This window comes from Schistocerca piceifrons, unplaced genomic scaffold (assembly GCF_021461385.2).
Source record: "Schistocerca piceifrons isolate TAMUIC-IGC-003096 unplaced genomic scaffold, iqSchPice1.1 HiC_scaffold_137, whole genome shotgun sequence".
Taxonomy (NCBI): Eukaryota; Metazoa; Arthropoda; class Insecta; order Orthoptera; family Acrididae; genus Schistocerca; species Schistocerca piceifrons.
This window is the reverse complement of record NW_025727202.1, coordinates 5,001-10,000: the sequence shown is the minus strand read 5'-3', so window position 1 is coordinate 10,000 and position 5,000 is coordinate 5,001. Positions and strand designations below refer to the sequence as shown.

The 5,000-nt window shown below is 53.8% G+C and overlaps 1 non-coding gene across 1 annotated transcript in view; it reads left to right on the top strand.

Annotated features, from left to right (window-relative positions):
• Positions 1-3,323: 3,323 nt before the first annotated feature.
• The window catches only part of LOC124732917, a 1,909-nt gene continuing 232 nt past the window's right edge, over positions 3,324-5,000 (top strand). Inside the window, exon 1 of the ribosomal RNA XR_007008861.1 lies at positions 3,324-5,000. This exon is cut by the window's right edge and continues 232 nt beyond it. This is a non-coding gene — a ribosomal RNA (small subunit ribosomal RNA).

The window sequence follows — 5,000 nt, the reverse complement described above, 5'->3', positions numbered from 1 at the left end:
GCGGATGAACGGCGGACGTTTCCCGCACTCGTAAAGTGCAATCCACCCCTATAACTTGCGTTTCATGAAGAGTTATTTCCAATATGCGACATTCCCGCTGTCCGTATACATGAGCCGCGACCTGTACCACTTACGAGCGAGAGACGCGATCGCGTTGCTCACTGTACGGCGTCCGATACCGAGCCATCAGCATGTCGGTCCCCATGCGCGTTGCACTCGCACTCGCAGTCGCAAAAACGTGGGGCAAATATATTACGCGGAAGAGTTATAACAGACCGAGCCCCACTGCATGGGGGGAGTCTTTGTCACTAATGTACACAGATGGAACATTTTGGACTGGAACCAGATTACCCGTACACACGGCGCTGATTAGTAATCAATGCAGAGCCATCAAACTACAGCAAATATACACAACTGTCCGTATACATGCTGAAAGAGTCTGCCCAAAATGGGAACCACACGTCAGCCAGACACTCTGATCACGCACCACTCTCTGCTTCTAACAGGCGCACATACAATATGTAAGCACCAGCATGGAACAACATCCAGTGCATCTTCTCCGCCACATTACACAATCCACACTATCACAACCAGACCAGGAGGTCCGTGCGGAAAATACAATATCCCAGCCTTTCGACATCCACCATTGCGCAGACCAGGCACCAACACCCACACATGTCCTATACAACGGTGCACCCAACATCACAATAGTACCTCCTGTCACAGCGCACAAACAATGACATGAGTCAAAGACACAGGTCTCACACAAGCATAGAATTGGAGCGCCGCCTCTAATAAGCCAAAGGTGCATCCTGACGTGACAAATCTGATCATGTCACAAGCATTCACTTACTATAATCACTATCAACGAACCTGCCGCCCCCGCCCCCCCCCCCCCCTACACCTTTCCGTACAACAACGTGTAACCTAACCTAACCTAACCTAACCTATGTTGTACCTTAACCTAACCTATGTTGTACCTTAACCTAACCTATGTTGTACCTTAACCTAACCTATGTTGTACCTTAACCTAACCTATGTTGTACCTTAACCTAACCTATGTTGTACCTTAACCTAACCTATGTTGTACCTTAACCTAACCCATGTTGTACCTTAACCTAACCCATGTTGTACCTTAACCTAACCCATGTTGTACCTTAACCTAACCCATGTTGTACCTTAACCTAACCCATGTTGTACCTTAACCTAACCCATGTTGTGCCTCAACCTAACCCATGTTGTGCCTCAACCTAACCCATGTTGTGCCTCAACCTAACCCATGTTGTGCCTTAACCTAACCCATGTTGTGCCTCAACCTAACCCATGTTGTGCCTTAACCTAACCCATGTTGTGCCTTAACCTAACCCATGTTGTGCCTTAACCTAACCCATGTTGTGCCTTAACCTAACCCATGTTGTGCCTTAACCTAACCCATGTTGTGCCTTAACCTAACCCATGTTGTGCCTTAACCTAACCCATGTTGTGCCTTAACCTAACCCATGTTGTCGCCTTAACGTAACCCACGTTGTCGCCTAAACCTGCTCTGTAATTGTTATACGACTCGTTCAATTACTGTAGTGTTGCCCACCCGCAACCCTCGCAATATAGTTCGCTACTCGCACTGCCCGCACCCCTGTGTATCGCTTCATGTTAAACACCTTGCAAGTCTTGCTCACTTTCCACATGCTCCTGCTGTACACTGTAATGTGGATGGCAGCAGGACGTACATGCCGCCCCTCCCCACGTCCCCACCTTGCCCCCTGCCTTCGCAAGCTGGTTGGTGAGAAGTTTGCATGTTCAATGCCCTTCGCATGCGACGTACTCAGGCTACGTTGTGGTGCGGCCTGTGTCAACTGTCCGCTGATGTCGTACGCGTGAACCACAATCTGTACTGCACATTCGTCCTTATGTACTGAATGATACATCGTGGCACATGTGTGACCGCACAACGACTGCGCCCAAAAACGGCGGACCATACAGTGCAAATATTGTGCACGCAGCTACGTGTCGTCTCCCTATGAGAGCTGGATTGCAGTGTGGTACGCCATAGAGACGTGTGGGAGGAACGGACGCCGTGGATGGCGATCAGCATGAGCTGTCTGTTGATGTATTCGGACCTAGTCGTCTCTCCTCACACACCGTGATGGCATGGTGCACCGCGTTCCATATCTGCGACATGCTACAGAGGCCGGTTGACAGTCGTTCGAGCAATGGACATCGCATACGTACGGGGGCCACCTTCCACGTATTGTCTAGGCGTGCACATTTTGTTGCGTGTATGTGGGCAGACGTAGTGTGGCGTGACACCTGACACAGGCATGCAATAATCGTTGAAGTTGCAAATGGCGATGGACGCCTGCGTTTTCTGGTGAAGTTACGCAAATGAACAAATGGTAACCTGTTGTGGTGCGGTTGTTCTCGCTAGGGGTGAATCGGTGATGGCGACGATAGGTTGAGGTACTAACCGGTTGTTCCAGCGATACCCACCATGCCGACGAAACTGAACGGCATCTGGGTGTGAAGCGATACGCGGCGGTGGCTGGGTGGGACCGTCCCCGGCCGGTGAGGGGGCGCCTCCCGGCGTGCTGGCCGCGCGGTGCGTGGGCGCACGCGCTACAGCCGGCTGGTGGGGGCGGCCAGTGGCAGGCGCGCCGGCCGACGGACGCGGCAGGCGTCGCAGCTGCGCGCCGGCGCACCCTGCGCGCGGCGCCGTGCGGCCAAAGTAGGTCCTCGCGGGCCCGGTGCGAAGCGCGGTGGACATCTTCAGTGTGCTGGTCCGATTGAGGACTGTGTGCGTTGAGGATGCGCCGCCGCCCGGCGCTCGGCGCCGCGACGCCGTCTGCTGCTCGGTCGCCCCAGCGGTTCTCGCTGGTGGTTTGTATCGCAGCTGTGCGGATGTGTTGGCGCGTGCGCTGTGCTGGGAGAGTTCGCTTCGGCACCCAAGTGGGGCTTTTGTCCTTCTGTGGCGCTGGCGTTGGAGCTGCCGGTCACCGTAGGTGGCGCGTGTTGTCTCCCGCCGGCAATGCCACGACAGCACGCTCCCGGGCCTCTGTCGGCAGCGGCAAGCTCAGTTGGGAGCACGGGTGGTCGCACCGAAAGCGTCTACTCGCCTAACTCCGGGCGATTGCGCCTCTCTCGAACCCGACCAAGTACTTGGGACGGCGCTGCGCGCCGCCGGGACCTGAGAGGGTTTCGAGGTGTATTGTGCAGGGGAGCTCAGCCTCCTCCTGTTTGCAGAATGATTGAGCGGACGCTTGCGTGTTCGCGCGGGCCCCCGGGACACACTCCCGGGCGGCCGGCTGCTCAGCTCTAGTTGACGCAGCTCCCTGGTTGATCCTGCCAGTAGTCATATGCTTGTCTCAAAGATTAAGCCATGCATGTCTCAGTACAAGCCGCATTAAGGTGAAACCGCGAATGGCTCATTAAATCAGTTATGGTTCCTTAGATCGTACCCACGTTACTTGGATAACTGTGGTAATTCTAGAGCTAATACATGCAAACAGAGTCCCGACCAGAGATGGAAGGGACGCTTTTATTAGATCAAAACCAATCGGTCGGCTCGTCCGGTCCGTTTGCCTTGGTGACTCTGAATAACTTTGGGCTGATCGCACGGTCCTCGTACCGGCGACGCATCTTTCAAATGTCTGCCTTATCAACTGTCGATGGTAGGTTCTGCGCCTACCATGGTTGTAACGGGTAACGGGGAATCAGGGTTCGATTCCGGAGAGGGAGCCTGAGAAACGGCTACCACATCCAAGGAAGGCAGCAGGCGCGCAAATTACCCACTCCCGGCACGGGGAGGTAGTGACGAAAAATAACGATACGGGACTCATCCGAGGCCCCGTAATCGGAATGAGTACACTTTAAATCCTTTAACGAGTATCTATTGGAGGGCAAGTCTGGTGCCAGCAGCCGCGGTAATTCCAGCTCCAATAGCGTATATTAAAGTTGTTGCGGTTAAAAAGCTCGTAGTTGGATTTGTGTCCCACGCTGTTGGTTCACCGCCCGTCGGTGTTTAACTGGCATGTATCGTGGGACGTCCTGCCGGTGGGGCGAGCTGAAGGCGTGCGACCGCCTCGTGCGTGCTCGTGCGTCCCGAGGCGGACCCCGTTGAAATCCTACCAGGGTGCTCTTTATTGAGTGTCTCGGTGGGCCGGCACGTTTACTTTGAACAAATTAGAGTGCTTAAAGCAGGCAAGCCCGCCTGAATACTGTGTGCATGGAATAATGGAATAGGACCTCGGTTCTATTTTGTTGGTTTTCGGAACCCGAGGTAATGATTAATAGGGACAGGCGGGGGCATTCGTATTGCGACGTTAGAGGTGAAATTCTTGGATCGTCGCAAGACGAACAGAAGCGAAAGCATTTGCCAAGTATGTTTTCATTAATCAAGAACGAAAGTTAGAGGTTCGAAGGCGATCAGATACCGCCCTAGTTCTAACCATAAACGATGCCAGCCAGCGATCCGCCGCAGTTCCTCCGATGACTCGGCGGGCAGCCTCCGGGAAACCAAAGCTTTTGGGTTCCGGGGGAAGTATGGTTGCAAAGCTGAAACTTAAAGGAATTGACGGAAGGGCACCACCAGGAGTGGAGCCTGCGGCTTAATTTGACTCAACACGGGAAACCTCACCAGGCCCGGACACCGGAAGGATTGACAGATTGATAGCTCTTTCTTGATTCGGTGGGTGGTGGTGCATGGCCGTTCTTAGTTGGTGGAGCGATTTGTCTGGTTAATTCCGATAACGAACGAGACTCTAGCCTGCTAACTAGTCGCGTGACATCCTTCGTGCTGTCAGCGATTACTTTTCTTCTTAGAGGGACAGGCGGCTTCTAGCCGCACGAGATTGAGCAATAACAGGTCTGTGATGCCCTTAGATGTTCTGGGCCGCACGCGCGCTACACTGAAGGAATCAGCGTGTCTTCCTAGGCCGAAAGGTCGGGGTAACCCGCTGAACCTCCTTCGTGCTAGGGATTGGGGCTTGCAATTGTTCCCCATGAAC